Genomic DNA, 19,814 nt, shown 5'->3' on the forward strand with positions numbered 1-19,814 from the left:
CTGGATTGACCTCTCCCCTCCCTACCTCCCAACCTATACTCTCTCCACCTATCTTCTTTTCTCTCCATCTTCGGTCCGCCTCCCCCTCTCTCCCTATTTATTCCAGAACCCTCACCCCATCCCCGTCTCTGATGAAGGGTCTCGGCCCGAAACGTCAGCTTTTGTGCTCCTCAGATACTGCTGGGCCTGCTGTGTTCATCCAGCCTCACATTTTATTATCTTGGATTCTCCAGCATCTGCAGTTCCCATCATCTCTGACATCAGCTTCCCTGCGTCTCTGATGCTGCTTGTCCTGCTGTGTTCATCCAAATCAACACCTTGTTACCCCCCATTCTCCTTTGTTTGTGTTTTCTTGCTCTTCCTCCCTCCCTCTGATTCTCACCCCCTCTCTCACCTCTGCTGGCTCTAATTTCACTCCCTTGTCATGTTCCCTTATTTCCATCTTTCTGTCCCTTCTCTCTCTCTCTCCGCCCACAAACTCACTCTGGCTTTATTCACAGAGAGTACAAGAGGAAAGGAAACCAAAGCACGCAGCGCCTTCGGCTGAGAGAGAAATGAAGAACTGCCGGAGATTTTCCAAACCCTGACACAGGGGTTGCCTCTCTCTCTCTCGACAGTCTCTGTGACTGCCCCATCAAACCCCACACCCATTCCCGTCCCATGGTGTCTCTCCACAAACCCACCTCCGGTTGGAAATGCAAACACAAGTTGCTGGAAATGCTCAGCATCTGTGAAGAAAAAGTCCCGAGGTAGCGTTTTGGGTGCGATGACCCTTTCCCTCCGAGCTCCGGCTGGAAATGCTCCAGCCTCTGAGACAGGGTCCCCTTGAGGTCGGAGAGCTGCGGCTCCATCTCGGCTGTTCGCTTGGCATCAGGAGCTCCCCTCAGCCCCTGGAAGGGGTATGATCACCCCCTAACCTTATACTGACAGTGGTTGTGTCCTTCCCTCATCCCCGGGAGCCCCTCCTGCCTTCTCACCTTGTTGCCGGGGTGCTATTTGACTACGGAGGGCTGTGCGATAAAGATCCTACTTCCCACAGCGGCAGGGGGAGGGGGCATCCCTTTGCTCCTAAAACACCTCCTCCCATCCAATCTTGTGGCAATGGCTGTTCGGCTGCAGAAAGCGGCGCTGCCCGTGACCCCAAACCTCCCTACAACACCCCTCTCCTAATCCGACCCTTTTGCAGTAGCTGTCGGCCACTCAGTCACTGGGCTGTACAATAGTGACTCTCCCCATGTCCACTCACTTCCAGGACGGCTATCCTCCAACCCCGACCCCATCCCATCCGCCTCCTTCCCTTTACCATGTGGTACGAGAGCTGCAGGCTGGTCATGTCCCCAATCCTCCCTTCACCCCAAACCACCACCCCCAGCTTACCTTGCAGTAGGACATAGTTGTAGGCTGCTCAGCTACGGAAGGCGTCGCGGACCCGTGGCCGGATGCTCGGGGAGCGCGGGCTCGGTGCCAGGCAGCTGTGCCCAGGCGCCGGGTGAAGAGGCCTTCTCCCACCTTGGATCCCCGCTCCCGACGCAGGGCCGAGCCACTGAGCAGCGAGCGCTCCAGCAGCCCGGATGCCTGCTCCCAGCCCGGTGGTCATGCTGGAGGCCGCTGGAGAACATGAGGTTGTAGGGGTCCGGGAGCGTGGTGCGATGATCCCCGCTGCCGAACAGCTGGGTCCTCAGAACCCTCCTGGGAAAAGGGATCCAGACAGCGGACTCGTCGCCGACGGAGAGCGGGGGAAAGGCGTGAGTAGGAACAGGAGAGGAAGGGGATTTACTGAGAGGGAGAAAGAGACAGACTGTCTGTGTGTGTGTGTGTGTGTGCGTGTGAGAGAGAGAGAGAGGGGATTAGAAATGCAGTCTGATTGCGGATGGGTTGGGTTTAAATAGAGATTTTTAAACTTCATTCAAAAAAACTCACAATGCTCCCTGCTGAGCGGGTGGAGAGGCTCGGATAGAGAGGAAGAGAGACACAGGGGGGCGGGGGAGAGGGGACAGAGAGAGGTTCACAGGGAGAGACGGAGAGACAGGGGAGACAGGGGAGAGAGAACGGCAGAAGCACACACAGAGGGAGCCAGATACAAGACGAGAGATAGAGAGGGGCGCGCACAGAGACCAAAGAGACAGAGTGAGAGAGTAGAGAGGAGAGAGACAGAAGTGCACAGCGAGGTGGCAGAGACAAGACGACAGAGAGAGACAGAGAAATAGAGTGAGGTACACACAGAGAGATGGAGAGACAGAGATTGTGTGTGTGGCGGGGGGTGGGTTTGGAGAAAATGGGAGAGAGAGAGACAGAGTCGTCGAGTTGTACAGCAGGGAAACAGACCCTTCAGTCCAACTCCTCCAGGCCGACCAGACACCGTAACTGACTAGTTCTGTTTGCCAGCCTGGAGCCCATATCCCTCCAGCCCCTTCCTATTCATGTGTCCCTGCAGGTGACTTCTGAATACTGTGAGTATAACAGCCTCTGTCACTCCTCTGGCAGTTCATGCCACACACAAACTACACTCGGGAGAACACGTTGGCGCCAAATCCCCCTCCCATCCTCTGAGAAAAGGAACCGGAAATGACATCACCAACCCAAGGAAACCGGAACACTTAAAGAGAAGGCGGGACCTAACTCCAGCGCTTCCCCGGATGCTCCCTGAAGATTTTACCCGGAATGGTGCCGAAACGTCTGCAAACTAACCTTCCAGCTCAGTGAGCAATCTTACATCCAGAACCTCAACCCTGAGCTACAAATCTTCTCAAAACTCGATAATGCTTTGCCACTTAATTAACAGGTGCATCCTTTTTTTAAAAAAAACTTTTTTTGCTGGATGTATGACTGACTGGCGAGTGTTTATTGTCCTTCCTTAACTGAGCCTTGGGAGCTCTGCAGACCAATGCTATCAACGTGGATTTCACAAGCTCCAAAATCTCCCCTCCCACCACTGCATCCCAAAACCAGCCCAGCTCGTCCCCTAATCTGCTCTTCCTCTGACCGATCCCCTCCTCCCAGCTCAAGCCAAACCCCCATTCCCTACCTACTAACCTCTTCCCGCCCCCTTGACCTGTCCGTCCTCCCCAGACTGACCTAACCCCTCCCTACCTCCACACCCACACTCACCTCTACTGGCTTCATGTCCGCCCCTTTTACTTAAGACCAGAAGACATCAGAGTGGAAGTAGGGCCATTCGGCCCATCAAGTCCACTCAACCATTTAAATCATGGCTCAGGGGCATTTCAACTCCACTTCCCTGAACTCTCCCCGTTGCCCTTGATTCCTCGTGAGATCAAGAATTAGTCGATCTCTGCCTCGAAGGCATCCAACGTCCTGGCCCCGACTGCACTCCGTGGCAATGATTTCCACAAGCCCGCCACTCTCTGGCTTTACAATTGTCATCTCATTTCCGTTTCAAATTTACCCCCTCTAATTTTAAGGCTGTGCCCACGGGTCCTAGTCTCCCGGCCTCACGGAAACAACTTCCTAGCGTCCACCCCTTCTGAGGCAGACATTATGTTGTAAGTTTCTATTAGATCTCCTCTCAACCTTCTAAACTCTGATGAGTACAATCCCAGGATCCTTAGCCGTTCATCATATGTCAAACCTACCACTCCAGGGATCATCCGTGTGAATCTCCGCTGGACACGCTCCAGGGCTAGTATGTCCTTTCTGAGGTGTGGGGCTCAAAATTGGACACGGTATTCTAAATGGGGCCTAACTGGAGCTTTATAAAGCCTCAGAAGCACATCGCTGCTTTTATATTCCAACCCTCTTGCGATAAAGGACAACATTACATTCGCTTTCTTAATTACGGACTCTACCTGCAAGTTAACCTTTAGAGAATCCTGGACCAACACTTCTAGATTCCTTTGTACTTGAGCTTTACGAATTTTCTCACCATTTAGAAAATAGTCCATGCCCGTATTCTTTTTACCAAAGTGCAAAACCCCACATTGAATTTCATCAGCCATTTCCTGGACCACTCTCCTAAACTGTCTAACTCTTTCTGCCGCTTCTCCACCTCCTCAGTACTACCTGCCTGTCCACCTATCTTCGTATCATCGGAAAACTTCGCCAGAATGACCCCGGTCCCTTCATCCAGATCATCAATACGTAAGGTGTACAGCTGCGGCCCCGACACCGAAACCTGCGACACCAATCGTCACCGGTTGCCATGCCGAAAAACAGCCTTTTATCCCAACTCTCTGCCTTCTATCAGATAGCCAATCCTCAATCCAAGCCAGTAGCTCATCTCGAACACCATGGGCCCTCACCTTGCTCAGCAGCCTCCCGTGAGACACTTACCTAAGGCCTTTTGGAAGTCTAGATAGATAACATCCACTGGGTTTCCCTGGGCTAACATACTTGTTACCTCTTCAAAGAATTCTAACAGGTTTGGCAGGCACGACCTCCCCTTACTACATCCATGCTGACTTGTTCTAATCTGACCCTGCACTTCCAGGAATTTCAAAATCTCATCCTTGACAATGATTCAAGAATTTTATTAACTACCGAAGTCAGGTTAATCGGCCTGTAATTTTCCATCTTTTACCTTGATTCTTTCTTGAACAAGGGGGTTACAACATCAATTTTCCAATCATCTGGGACTTACCCTGACTCCAGGGACTTTTGAAAGATCACATCCAAAGCCTCTGCTATTTCCTCAGCCACCTTCCTCAGAACTCTAGGATGTAGCCCTTCGGGGCCAGGAGATTTAGCAATTTTTAGACCTTTTAGCTTTTCTAGCACTTTCTCTTTTGTAATGCCTACCGTACTCAACTTTGCCCCCTGACTCTCCCTAAGTGTTGGCATACTACTCATGTCTTCCACTGTGAAGACTGACGCAAAGTACTTATTAAGTCCTTCAGCTACTTCCTTATCTCCCATCACCAGCCTTCCAGCATCAATTTGGAGCGGCCCAGTGTCTACTTTTGCCTCATGTTTGTTTCTTATGTATTGAAAGAAGCTTTCACTGTGATTTCTAATATGACTAGCTAGCCTACCTTCATATTTGATCCTCTCCTTCCTTATTGCTCGTCTGTCTCCTCTGCACCTATCTTCCCCTCTGTCCATCTTCAATCTGCCTTCCCCCTCTCCCTGTTTATTTCAGAACTGTCTCCTCCTCCCTCTTTTCTGATGAAGGGTCTCTGCCCGAAATGTCAGCTTTTGTGTTCCTGAGATGCTGCTTGGCCTGCTGTGTTCATCCAGCTCCACACTTTGTTATCTTGGATTCTCCAGCATCTGCAGTTCCCATTTTCTTTTTATTTTGGGCGCAGCTGCTGTCAATACCCACCCAAACAAAAGCTTCATTTGTCATTTTCAAAATTGGTAATAGCCCACAATCTGCTGAGTGAACAAAAAAAGTACCCATTTGCCTGTGACTCTCAGATGGATTTCTTTCTGATTTATTTATTCTTTAATGAGACATAGCTGTTGCTGATTGTCCAGCATGAACTGACTTCTTGAACAGCTTCATGTTGCTGTACAGAGACCCACAATGCTGTTCCAAAAGAGATTACGAAGATAGACTCAGTAACAACCATTCATTTCCAAATAAGTTTGTGAGTAGCTTGGAGGTGATTTTTACTGGGGTTAGTGCTACCATGTCTGATGTCCTTGCCCTTGAAGATGAGTTTTCTAAGTCTGGAAAGGTGTGTGTCAGAATAGTGGGTAAAAAAATGTGGCAGTGCATCTTGTCCAGGGACACATTATTGTCTCTTGGAGTTGGCTGTGGAGAGAATGGATACGGTGCCAATCAAGGGGCTGCTTTGGCCTAGACTCAAGATTGTTTTCAGTGTTGTTGGATCTGCACCGTCATTGACACACTTCTGACTTGAGAATTGGAGGAGGGCTGCAGGCTTCGGAGTGTCAGCAGTTTCTACATCAAATCGCAGAGTCATCTTGCTTTGTCTCTGAGTCTGTGGCCCCGAGTGATATCTAAAACCAGGTCATCTCTCTTGTGAGCTTGTTATTCTAAACTGGACATTGCGCTTTCTTTACTCAGAGAGTAGTAAGGGAATGGAATGCTTTGCTTGCAACGGAAGTAGATTCGCCAACTTTCGGTACATTTAAGTCGTCATTGGATGAGCACATGGACGTACATGGAATAGTGTAGGTTAGATGGGCTTCAGATCGGCATGACAGGTCGGCACAACATCGAGGGCCGAACGGCCTGTACTGCGCTGTAATGCTCTATGTTCTAATGGTCTCTTCATTATAGAAAAGAGGTGATTGCATTTGAGCATGTGTGGAGGACATTCATCAGGATGTTCTGAGGGAGTGAAGCATTTTAACTCGATGGAGAGTCTGGATAAGTTTGAGATAACAGGAACTGTCAATGCTGGAGTCTGAGATAACACAGCGTGGAGCTGGAGGAACACTGCAGGCCAGGCAGCATCACTGTTTTATCTGGATAAGGTTGGCTTGTTTTCTTCCGAATAGGGAAGGTTGAAGAAGGTCCTGAAAAAATGGTCTGCATTCTGATGGGTCTCGGCGAGGGAAGCAGAACGACCATTCATGGGGTGGGAGGTTGGGGGGGCGGGGGGACGGGGGGGGGGGGGGGGAAGAGATACATACATTTAAGCTAAAAGACTCAGAAGGAATTTCAGGAAAGAAAAGACACCCAGAAGGTGCTGGGGGTTTGGAATTCATTGTCTGGGACTTTAGTTGAGGTGGTGGATAATCTTTTCACATTAAAGAAAAAGGGTTGGTACAGCACTTAAAATGAAATAACATTCAAGGCAACGGGCCTATTGCTAAAACATGAGCCGAATGTGAACTTAGTGTGGCTTCAGTGGTTACAGACACAATGGAATGAAGTGCTTGTTCAATTCACACAGATGATCCCTGGAATGGTAGGCTTCACCTACGATGAATGGCTAAGGATCCTGGGATTGTACTCACTACAGTTCAGAAGGTTGAGGGGAGAACTAATAAAAACTTACAAGATAATGTATGGTTTAGAAGAGGTGGACGCTAGGAGGTTGTTTCCGTTAGCAGGGGAGACGAGGACCCGTGGGCACAGCCTTAAAATTCGAGGGGTTCAATTTAAAACTGAAATCAGACGACATTTCTTCAGGCAGAAAGTGGTGGGCTTGTGGAATTCATTGCCGCAGAGTGCAGTGCAGGCCGGGATGTTGGACGCCTTCAAGGCAGAGATTGACAAATTCTTGATCTCAAAAGGAATCAAGGGCTACGCGGAGAGTGCAGGGAAGTGGTGTAAAAATGCCCATCAGCCATGATTTAAATGGTGGAGTGGACTTGATGGGGCGAATGGCCTTACCTCCACTCCTATGTCTCACGGCCTTATGGTCTAATTCTGGAGAATTCTCTTATTCTATGATTCTGGAGCAGGGGACAGTGAGTGGACAGCACAGGACAGTTCACCTAACTTCTCCTTTACCAATCTTCTATCTGCCTCCCCACTTCTCCCTATTTTTTTCAGAATCCCCTTCTCCTCCACCATTTTTGAAGAAGGGTCTCGACCCGAAACGTCAGCTTTCTTGCTTCTCTGATGCTGCTCGGCCCGCTGTGTTCATCCAGTTCTACACCTTGTTGTCTCAGATTCTCCAGCATTGGCAAGTTCCTACTATCTCTTGAGGAAGCTTACTTGTTTTTGCACCCAAACTGTGGTGAGAATGTGGAACGCACCGACTGTGTGGGTGGTAGAGTCAGAAACCATGACGACATTTAACAAGTCTTTGATTGGGCATTTGCGATGCCAAGGCATACAAGGCTCTGGGTCGAGAGCTGGGAAATGTGATGAGAATAGTTCGGGACTTGCATCTTGTGAGGGCACATACAATTTGCTGAAGGGTCTGTTCCATTGCCATGGCACTCTATTATGCTGTCCCATTGCCATGGCACTCTATTATGCTGTCCCTCAATGATCCTACGACAAGTAAGTGAAGGTTTACAGAAACAGATAGTTTTCAAGGACAATGCCAAAAGGAAAAGTGATGCACAGGCAAAGTGCATGTAAGAATTTAACCAAGGATTAACACCACTGAAGAACTGGAATTTGTGCCAATGCACCAAACCTGCAGATGAAAATGCAGTGTCCAGTTTGATTGCAAACTGCAACAACCACCAGTTAGTAACATGATCAATGGAAATATCTGAATGCCTGCTGTTGTGATCTCAAGCATTTACCTGCGTCGAGTGAAATCCACCACCATAGTTCTGTTGCATCATTGGCCACCGCGCAATCGGTGTTGCATAGTCAATATCATTCCTTGACAACGCTTGAAGCAAGGCATAAGCAGTGGTTTCCACAGTCATCGCAGAAGCCTGTGCTGCTTCAATTGGATACGGCTTCTCGTCCTCCAACAATGGAGGCTTTCCAGGAACCAACATCAGAATCTGTCATTTGAGAAAGGGATTAGCTGAGAATAAAGTTTACATCATGTAGATTTTTGTTTGCATTTCACCAACACAACAATGGTTTTGCTGGTCAAGATCCAGCATTATCTCACCACTGATGTCTATAACATTCTCCATACTTTCCGCTCAGTGATGGGTCCTTTTGTTTGGGAAAAATAGGCACCTTCAAATGCAAATGGATCAAGGTGAGCTTTAGTTTCTCATCAGGCTACATGGCAGTTATTACAAGATGTTACGAACAAAAGGTGAAGGAGCAGATGAAACCATTCACCAGTCTGGATGATCTTCTTGCCCTCATCCTGAGGAGGCATCACAGATCTTAACTTACACGCAATTCAAATTATTTCATGCAATGACAAGACTGAATGTTCCGGATACTGCAAATGCCATGGCACCTGGCAGCATCCCACAAACTGTCCTGGAACAATGTGCCCCAAGGTCGCCACACCAACAGTAAATGTTTTCCAGTACATTTTTAAACACTTGCAACACTCACATTTCAGAGAAAGATGACCTATCACGCAATCGGCAGACAAATTGTCCTGACCAATTATGACCTCAATGTATTCTCAATCATCAGCAAAGTAATGCAACATCTGGATGACAGTGCTGTCAAACAGCTGCACACTAAGGTTCAGTTTACTTTTCGTCATGCCACACTTCTCGTAACCTCGTTCAGGATTTACCACAAATATGATCAGAGATCCTGAGCTTGAAAAGGAAGGAAAGTGCAATCTGTCATTTCCACCCTGGCAACTTCTGATTGAATGTGGTGTTAAGCAGAGGAATAGAAAATTGAGTCAGTGGCATTCACTGGATACCTGCACTGGTTGAAGTCATGTCTTCATTTGAACCAAAGTGGAGACATGAACGTTCATTGAATATTGTCCAGGTGTCCAGCAGAATTCATGACTTTTCCAACAGTGAAGTCAACGATGAGAAAATACAGTGAGACTTGGACAACGATCAGGCTTGGCCTGATAAACGATAAGTAACATTTGCACCATACAAGTGCGAAGCAGCAATCAGCTCCAACAAGAGCGAATATGACCATATCACAAAATTCCATGGAAATGAGGTAAGAAAAATTCAGTGCTTGTCTTTGACTCTCACAGAATCCGTGAGCTTAAGAATTTAATTCTCCTGTACTGTCGCCCACTGAGGTGCTTGGCTATCCACTTAATCAAGGTTAACACTGATCTAAAACTAAACTGGAACGGTTATATAATCAGCAGCTGCCAGGTCCGTGGTACAAACCGCCCTGCTGTGGGACAGGGTCAGGCAAATCCAAGTGAGTGATCGTGGTTGGAGACTCATTCGTTGGGGGCATAGTTTCTGTAGCCACATTTGAGATACCAGGGCTGTGTGTTGCTTCTCTGGTACCAAGGTCAAGGACATCTCTGAGTGGTTGCAAGAAATTCTTAAGGGGGAGGGTGAGCAGCTAGAGGCCATTGTGCACATTGGTACCAATGACGTAGGTAGAAAGAGGGATGAGATCCTGTGGACTGTGTACAAGGAGTTAGCAAAGAGGCTGAAAGGCAGGACCTAGAGGGTAATAATTTATGGGTTGCCACGAGTGCCACATGTTAGTGAGTTAAGTCAGAGAAAGATAGGTGAGATGAATGCATTGGTTAAGGAGCTGGTACTGGGGGCAGGCTTTCAGGTTCATGGATAATTGCGACCGCTTCTTGGGCAAGGGGTGACCTGTGCAAGAGGGATGGGTTGCACCTAAACTGAACAGGAACAAATACCCTCACAGGGAGGTTTGCTAGTGCTACTTGGGAGGATTTAAAGACTGGCAGGCAGCTGGGAACCAGAGCAGCAGGTCAGCAAGTAGATGAATTGATGGCAGGTACATGCTGGGACCAATAAATCAGAAAAGAATGGCAGTCAGAGACAGGTACATGAACATGATGGCACGAACAAGCTGAAATATGTTTATTTCACTGCCAGGAGTATTACAGGTAAGGCAGATGAGCTTAGAGCCTGGATCAGTACATGGGACTCTGATGTTGAGGCCATTACAGAGGCTTGGTTGAGACAGAGACCGGACTGGGTGCTCAATGTTCCAGGGTTTCATTGCTTTAGACAAGATAGAGGGGAAGATAAAAGGAGGAGGTGCACTCCTAACCTGTGGGAAATGTTGCATCTGTACCTAGAAAGGACATTCTGGAGGGCTTGCCCACTGAGGCAACAGAGGTAGCGTTCAAAAATAAGATAGACACAATCACTCTGATCAGATTAAACTAATAGCCTGCTCCCCTTTTGCCACTGACACACTGAGGAACAAATATGTAGGCAGCTTTTGAAACAATGCAATAAGTCAGAGTTGTCACAGTCAGTGAATTTAACCTCCCCGGTATTGACTGGGACTCCCTTACAACAAGAGTTTAAATGAGGCTGAATTTGTTAAGTCTATCCAAGAGAGTTTCTTGACACAGTATGTGGATAGAAGATGGGCCATACTGGACTTTGTCCTGGTCAGGTAACTGGTGAGAAGGGTGGGAAAGCATTTTGGAAATAGTGATCACAACTCCTTAAATTTTAAGATTGCTATGAAGAAGTATAAGTCAGGACCTTGGGGGAGAGTAAATTATATCAATTTTAGGTAGGAGCTGGGGAGTGTTAATTGGGGGGAGCTGTCACATTTGCCATATGGGAATTGTTTAAAGGCCTGCTTATGAGTTTAGGATCAGGAAGGAGGAAGGACAACGATGGCAAGGTAAAAGACCCTTGGATAATTGGGGAGGTTGTGAAGTTAGTCAAAAGGGAAAAACAAAAATATGTCAGGTTTAGGAAGCTAAAATCGAACAGGGCTGACATAAAGAAAGCAGAAAAAGAAAGGCGATCAAATGACCTTGGCAAGGAGGGTTGAAAGAAATCCCAAGGCATTCTGTGCATACATCTAAAACAAGGGGATAAATAGCAAGAAGGTACGACCATTCAGGATAAAGGAGGGAACTTGTGTTTGGAAGCAGAGGATGTGGGCAAGATCCTAAATTAAGTCCGTGCATCACTATTCACTCAGGCGAAGGGTGTGGAGGATAGTGGGATTTGTGTGGAGCATGCTCATGTGATAACAGCATTTTGAAATCAAGAAAGAGCATTAAGGTGGATAAGTCCTCAGGACCCAATGGTATCTCCTCAAGGTTTTTGAGCGAGGTGAGAGAAGAGATTGTCGGGGCATTCAGCAATATCTTTGTATCCTTGGTAGCCACTGGAGGGGTACTGGAGGATTAGCAAGTTGCTAAATGTTCTTCTTCTGTTCAAGAAGGGAAATAGGGTCAATCCAGGAAACTGTCAGAGGTAGTTTCTTTACTCAGACAGTAGTAAGGGAATGGAACGCTTTGCCTGCAACGGTAGTAGATTCGCCAACTTCAGGTACATTTAAGTGGTCATTGGACAAGCATATGGACGTACATGGAATAGTGCAGGTTAGATGGGCTTGAGATCGGCATGACAGGTCAGCACAAGATCGAGGGCCGAAGGGCCTGTACTGTGCTGTAATGTTCTATGTTCTATCTTCTATGGCTAGCTCTCCCTGTGCTCCGTGTGATTTAACTTCCCTACTGGACTACTGTGAGGAACCTTCTTGAACCCCTTACTGAAACCCATATACGTCCATGTTTCTGCCTTAATCAATGCTCTTCATTACTACTTTAAAAAACTCATTCAAATTACATGAGTTATGATTTCCTGTGCACATGTGTCCTCGGATCCCATGGACTGTTTCCTGTTCTAACAGTCTTCAAATGGGGAATCTTGTCAAAAGCTCTGCTGAAGCCCAAGTAGACTGTGTCAAATGCATTGCCCTCATCCACACACCCAGTTAGCTCTTCAGTCATAGTTTCATAGAGTCATACAGCACAGAATCAGGACCCTCACTCCTAATCATCTGTACTGATCAGGTGTCCCAAACTTAACCGGTCCCATTTGCCTGCGTTTGGTATCCGTCTGAACCTTTCCTCATTGTGTACCTGTCCAAATGTCTTTTAAATACAGAAATTTTATCTGCCTCTACCACGTCTGTCGGCAGCTCATTGCATTCACGCACCACCCTCTGTGTGGGAAGAGTTGCCGGTCGGGTCACTTTTAAATCTTTCCCCTTTCACATTTGAACCTACTCCCTTCTAGCTTTGGACTCCCCTACCTTGGTTATTCCCCTTATCAATGCCCATCATGATTTTTTACACCTCTGGAAGTCACCCCTTCATCTCCGATACTCCACGGAAAAAGTCCGAGTTGGTGAATCTGCCACTGTTGCAGGCAAAGCGTTCCATTCCCTTACTACTGTCTGAGTAAAGAAACTACCTCTGACATCTGTCCTGTATCTTTCACCCCTCAATTTAAAGCTCTGCCCCCTCGTGCTCACCATCACCATCCTAGGAAAAAGGCTCTCCCTATCCACCCTATCTCACCCTCTGATTATTTTATATGTTTCAATTAAGTCACCCCTCAACCTTCTTCTCTCTAATGAAGACAGCCTCAAGTCCCTCAGCCATTCCTCGTAAGACCTTCCCTCCATACCAGGCAACATCCTAGTAAATCTCCTCTGCACCCTTTCCAAAGCTTCCACATCCTTCTTATAATGCGGTGACCAGAACTGTATACAATACTCCAATGCGGCCGCTTCAGAGTTTTGTACAGCTTCACCATAACCTCTTGGTTCCGGAACTCGATCCCTCTATTAATCAAAGCTAAAACACTGTATGCCTTCTTAACAGCCCTGTCAACCTGGGTGGCAACTTTCAAGGATCTGTGTTCATGGACACCGAGATCTCTCCGCTCATCTCTACTACTAAGAATCTTACCATTAGCCCTGTACTTTGCCTTCTGGTTACTCCTGCCGAAGTGCATCATCTCACGCTTGTCTGCATTAAACTCCATTTGCCACCTCTCAGCCCAGCTCTGCAGCTTATCTGTGTCTCTCTGCAACCAATCCTTTGTCACTATCCACAACTCCACCTATCTTGGTGTTGTCTGCAAATTTACTAACTCATCCTTCACTGCCCTCATCCAGGTCATTTATAAAAATGACAAACAGCAGTGGACCCAACACCGACCCTTGCGGTACCACCAGAAACTGGTCTCCAGGATGAACGTTTCCCATCAACTACCACCCTCTGTCTTCTTTCAGCAGGCCAATTTCCGATCCAAACTGCTATATCTCCCACAATTCCATTCCTCTGCATTTTGTACAATAGTCTGTTATGGGGAACCTTATCGAACGCCTTGCTGAAATCCATATACACCACATCAACCGGTTTACTCTCATCTTTCTGTTTGGTCACCTTCTCAAAGAACTCAATAAGGTTTGTGAGGCACGACCTACCCTTCACAAAACTGTGCTGACTATCCCTAATCAATTTATTCTTTTCTAGATGATTATAAATCCTGTCCCTTAGAACCTTTTCCAACACTTTACCGACAACTGAGGTAAGGCTCACTGGCCGATAATTACCAGGGTTGTCTCTACTCCCCTTCTTGAACAGGAGAACCACAATTGCTATCCTCCAGTCATCTGGCACTATTCCTGCAGACAATGATGAGTTAAAGATCAATGCCAAAGGCTCGGCAATCTCCTCCCTGGATTCCCTGAGGATCCGAGGATAAATCCCATCCGGCCCAGGGGTCATAGCTGTCTTCACCCTCTGTAGGATTTCAAATACCTCTTCCTTGTGAACCTCAATCCCACCTAGTCCAGTAGCCTGTATCTCTGCATTCTCCTCGACAACATTGTCGTTTTCTAGAGTGAATACTGTTGAAAAATGTTCATTTCACGCTTCCCCTATCTCATCTGACTCCACACACAACTTCCCACTCCTATCCTTGATTGGGCCTAATCTTACTTTTCTCATTCTTTTATTTCTTAAATACCGATAGAAAACCTTACGGTTTACCCTGAACCTATCCGCCAACAACTTCTCAAATCTCCTCCTGGCTCTTCTGAGCTCTCTCGTTCGGTCTTTCCTGGCTACCTTGTAACCCTCAAGCACCCTGACTGAGCATTCACATCTTGTAGTAACAGAAGCCTTCTGCTTCCTCTTGACCAGAGATTCCACTTCCTTCGTAAACCACGGCTCCCGCGCTCTACAGCTTCCTCCCGGCCTGACAGGTACATACTTATCTAGGAAACACAGGAACTTTTCCTTGAATAAGCTCTACATTTCTATTGTGCCCATCCCTTGCAGTTTCCTTCCCCATCCTATGCTCCCAAAATCTTGCCAAATCTCATCGGAATTGCCTTTCCCCCAGATAACTCTTGCCCAGTGGTGTACACCTCTACCTTTCCATCACTAAAGTAAACATAACAGAATTGTGATCGCTGAGGTTGGCAGTTTATTATCTTAGAATTGTGATCGCTATCACCAAGGTGATCACCTACTTTCAAATCTAACACCTGGCCAGGCTCATGACCCAGTTCCAAATCTGATGCGGTCACTGCACTCCAATTGCATTAGTCACTACATCCCACTTCCCTCAGTCACTGCATCCCACTTCACTCAGTCACTGCACCCCAAGGCCTGTCAGGCGCTGCATCCCTATTACCTCATTCACTCCTTCCCATTACGTCAGTCACTGCATCCCATTTCACTCAGTCACTACATCCCACTTCACTCAGTCACTGCCTCCCATTACCCTCAGTCACTGCATCCCATTTCCCACGGTCACATCATCCCATTTCACTCAGTGACTGCATCCCATTTCACTCAGTGACTGCATCCCATTTCACTCAGTCACTGCCTCCCATTTCAGTGAGTCACTGCCTCCCATTTCAGTGAGTCACACCCTCCCATTTCAGTGAGTCACACCCTCCCATTTCAGTGAGTCACACCCTCCCATTTCAGTGAGTCACACCCTCCCATTTCAGTGAGTCACACCCTCCCATTTCAGACAGTCACTGCATCCCATGTCCCCAGAGTCACTGCGTCCCATTACACTCAGGCACTGCATCCTATTTCCCTCAGTCATTGCATCACATTTCCCTCAGTCATTGCATCACATTTCACTCAGTCTCTGCTTCCAATTTCCCTCAGTCACTGCGTCCCAGTTCACTCAGTCAGTGTTTCCCATTACACTCAGTCACTGCGTCCCATTTCCCTCAGTCACTGCAAACCATTTCTGACAGTCACTGCAACCCATTTCACACAGTCACTGCATCTCCTTCCCCTCAGTCACTGCATCTCATTTCCCTCAGTCACTGCATCTCATTTCCCTCAGTCACTGCATCTCATTGTCCTCAGTCACGGCATCCCATTACACTCAGTCACTGCATCCTATTTCCCTCAGTTACTGCATCCCAATTCACTCAGTCACTGCATCCCATTTCACGCAGCCACTGCACCCCACTTCACTCAGTCACGGCGTCCCATTTCACTCAGTCACTGCCTCCCACTTCACGCAGTCACTGCCTCCCATTTCAGTCAGTCACTGCAACCCATTTCAGTCAGTCACTGCATCTCATTTCAATCAGTCAATGCATCCCATTTCACTGAGTCTCAGCATCCCATATCACTCAGGCACTGCATCCCATTTCCATCAGTCACTGCATCCCATTTCACTCAGTCACTGCATCCCATTTCACTCAGTCACTGCATCCCTTCTAACGGAGACAGTGAATCCTATTCAACTGCAACAGTGAATCCATTTCGATCATCACCACACCCAATTCCCCACAGTCACGGCATCACATTACACTCAGTCACTGCATCCCATTACAGTCAGTCACTGCATCCTATTTCCCTCAGTCACTGCGTCCCATTTCACTCAGTCAGTGCATCCCATTTCCCTCAGTCTGGGCGTCCCATTTCACTCAGTCACTACATCCCATTTCACGCAGCCACTGCATCCCATTTCACTCAGTCACTGCATCACATTTCACTCAGCCACTGCACCCCATTACACTCAGCCACTGCACCCCATTACACTCAGCCACTGCACCCCATTACACTCAGCCACTGCACCCCATTACACTCCGCCACTGCATCCCATTTCACTCAGTCACTGCATCCCATTTCACTCAGTCACTGCATCCCATTTCCCTCAGTCACTGCATCCCATTTCATTCAGTCACTGCACCCCAGTTCACTCAGTCAGTGCATCCCATTTCCCTCAGTCACTGCGTCCCATTTCCCTCAGTCACTGCAACCTATTTCCCACAGTCACTGCATCTGCTTTTCCTCAGTCAGAGCATCCCAATTCACTGAGACAGTGAATCTCATTGAACTGAAACGGTGCATCCCCTTACCCTCAGTCACAGCATTCCATTTCCCAGAGTCACTGCATCTCCTTTCCCTCAGTCACTGCATCTCATTTCCCTCAGTCACTGCATCCCATTTCACTCAGCCACTGCATCCCATTTCACTCAGCCACTGCATCCCATTTCACTCAGTCACTGCATCCCATTTCACTCAGTCACTGCATCCTATTTAACGGAGACGTTGAAACCTATTCAACTGAGACAGTGCATCCATTTCCATCAGTCACCGCACCCGATTCCCGACAGTCACCGCATCCCATTTCCCTCAGTCACCGCATCCCATTTCCCTCAGTCACCGCATCACATTACCCTCAGTCACGGCATCCAATTACCCTCAGTCACGGCATCCAATTACCCTCAGTCATGGCATCCCATTTCACTCATTCACAGCTTCCCATTTCACTCAGTCACTGCATGCCATTTCCCACAGAGACGGCATCTCCTTTCCATCAGTCAACGCATCACATTTCACTCAGTCACTGCATCCCATTTCATTCAGTCACTGCATCCATTTCCCCACAGTCTCCGCATCACATTTCACAGAGACACGGCGTCCCATTTCACTTGGCCACTGCAACCCGTTACCCTCAGTCACAGCTTCCCGTTTCCACAGTCACTGCATCTCCTTTCCCCAAGTCACTGCATCCCATCTCCACGGTCACTTGCACCCATTTCATTCAATCACTGCCTCCCATTTCCATCACTCACTGCATCCCATTTCCACAAGTCACTGCATCCTATTTCCCTCAGTCACTGCATCCCAATTCACTCTGTCACTGCATCCCAATTCACTCAGCCACTGCACCCCACTTCACTCAGTCACCGCATCTCATTTCACTCAGTCACTGCACCCCATTTCACTCAGTCACTGCATCACATTACCCTCAGTCACTGCATCACATTACCCTCAGTCACTGCATCACATTACCCTCAGTCACGGCATCCCATTTCACTCATTCACAGCTTCCCATTTCACTCAGTCACTGCCTCCCTTTTCCCACAGTCACTGCATCTTTTCCCACAGTCACTGCAACACATTTCCCTCAGTCACTGCATCCCATTTCCCTCAGTCACTGCATCCCATTTCCTTCAGTCACTGCATCCCATTTCCCTCAGTCACTGCATCCCATTTCTCTCAGCCAGTGCATCCCATTTCACTCAGTGACTGCATCCCATTTCACTCAGTCACTGCATCCCATTTGCATCACACACTGCATTCAATTTCCATCAGTCACTGCATCTCACTTCACTCATTCACTGCATCCCATTTCCCACAGTCACTGCATCCCATTTCCCACAGTCACTGCATCCCATTTCACACAGTCACTGCATCCCATTTCACACAGTCACTGCATCACATTGCACACAGTCACTGCATCACATTTCACACAGTCACTGCATCCCATTTCCCACAGTCACTGCATCCCATTTCCCTTAGTCAATGCATCCCATTTCTCGCAGTCACTGCATTGAATTTTCATCAGTCACTGCATTCAATTTCCATCAGTCACTGCAATGCATTCCACTCTGTTACTGCATCCTATTTCACTCAGTCACGGTGTCCCATTTCACTCAGTCACTGCATCCCAATTCACTCAGTCACTACAACCCATTTCCCACAGTAATTGCAGCCAATTTCACTCTCTCACTGCATTCAATTTCCATCCGTCAGTGCATTCAATTTCCGTCAGTCACTGCATGGCATTTCACTCAGTCAGGGCATCCTATTTCACTCAGTCGGGGCATCCGAATTTAACTCAGTCGGGGCATCCTATTTCACTCAGTTCTTGCATCCCATTTCCCTCAATCACTGCATCCCATTTCATGCAGTCACTGCATCCCATTTCACGCAGACTCTGCATCCCATTTCAAGCAGACTCTGCATCCCATTTCAAGCAGACTCTGCATCCCATTTCAAGCAGTCACTGCATCCCATTTCAGGCAGTCACTGCATCACATTTCACGCAGTCACTGCATCACATTTCACTCAGTCACTGCATCTCCTTTCCATCAGTCACTGCATCTCCTTTCCATCAGTCACTGTATCTCACTTCACTCATTCACTGCATCCCATTTCACGCAGTCACTGCATCCCGTTTATCATTTATCGCTGCATTCAAGTTCCATCAGGTACTGCATCCCATTTCCTCAGTCACTGCATCCCATTTCCCACAGTCACTGCATCGCAATTCACTCAGTCACTGCATCCCATTTCACTCAGTCACTGCATCCCATTCCCACAGTCACTGCATCCCATTTCACACAGTCACAGCATCACATTTCACACAGTCACTTCATCTCATTTACCACAGTCACTTCATCTCATTTACCACAGTCACTTCATCTCATTTACCACGGTCACTGCATCCCATTTTCCTCAGTCACTGCATCCCATTTCACGCAGTCACTGCATCGCATTTCACTCAATCAGGGCATCCTATTTCACTCAGTCATGGCATCCTATTTCACTCAGTCAGGGCATCCTATTTCACTGAGTCACTGCATCCCATTTCACGCAGACACTGCATCCCATTTCATGCAGTCACTGCATCCCATTTCACGCAGACACTGCATCCCATTTCACGCAGACACTGCATCCCATTTCAGGCAGTCACTGCATCACATTTCAGGCAGTCACTGCATCACATTTCACGCAGTCACTGCATCACATTTCACTCCATCACTGCATCACATTTCACTCAGTCACTGCATCTCCTTTCCATCAGTCACTGCATCTCCTTTCCATCAGTCAGTGCATCTCACTTCACTCATTCACTGCATCCTATTTCACGCAGTCACTGCATCCCATTTCACACAGTCACTGCATCCCGTTTCTCATCTGACGCTGCATTCAAGTTCCGTCAGGTACTGCATCCCATTTCCTCAGTCACTGCATCCCATTTCCCTCAGTCACTGCGTCCCATTTCACTCAGTCACTGCGTCCCATTTCACTCAGTCACTGCGTCCCATTTCACTCAGTCACTGCGTCCCATTTCACTCAGTCACTGCGTCCCATTTCACTCAGTCACTGCATCCCATTTCCCTCAGTCACTGTAACCCATTTCACTCAGACACTGCATCCCATTTCTCTCAGTCACTACATCCCATTTCCCACAGTCATTGCATCCAATTTCACTCTCTCACTGCATTCAATTTCCATCTGTCACCTCATCCCATTTCACTCAGT

At 47.8% G+C, this 19,814-nt stretch overlaps 1 long non-coding RNA gene and 1 pseudogene across 1 annotated transcript in view; one reads left to right on the forward strand and one right to left on the reverse strand.

Annotated features, from left to right (window-relative positions):
* LOC132206905 (utrophin-like) overlaps nucleotides 1–19,814 on the forward strand; it is a 615,509-nt pseudogene that overhangs the window by 28,601 nt on the left and 567,094 nt on the right.
* LOC132206957 (uncharacterized) overlaps nucleotides 1,374–19,814 on the reverse strand; it is a 51,279-nt gene continuing 32,838 nt past the window's right edge. Inside the window, exon 3 of the long non-coding RNA XR_009443247.1 lies at nucleotides 1,374–1,776. This is a non-coding gene — a long non-coding RNA (uncharacterized LOC132206957). The remainder of the gene's footprint in view (nucleotides 1,777–19,814) is intronic.

Source organism: Stegostoma tigrinum, chromosome 44 (assembly GCF_030684315.1).
Source record: "Stegostoma tigrinum isolate sSteTig4 chromosome 44, sSteTig4.hap1, whole genome shotgun sequence".
Lineage (NCBI taxonomy): Eukaryota > Metazoa > Chordata > Chondrichthyes > Orectolobiformes > Stegostomatidae > Stegostoma > Stegostoma tigrinum.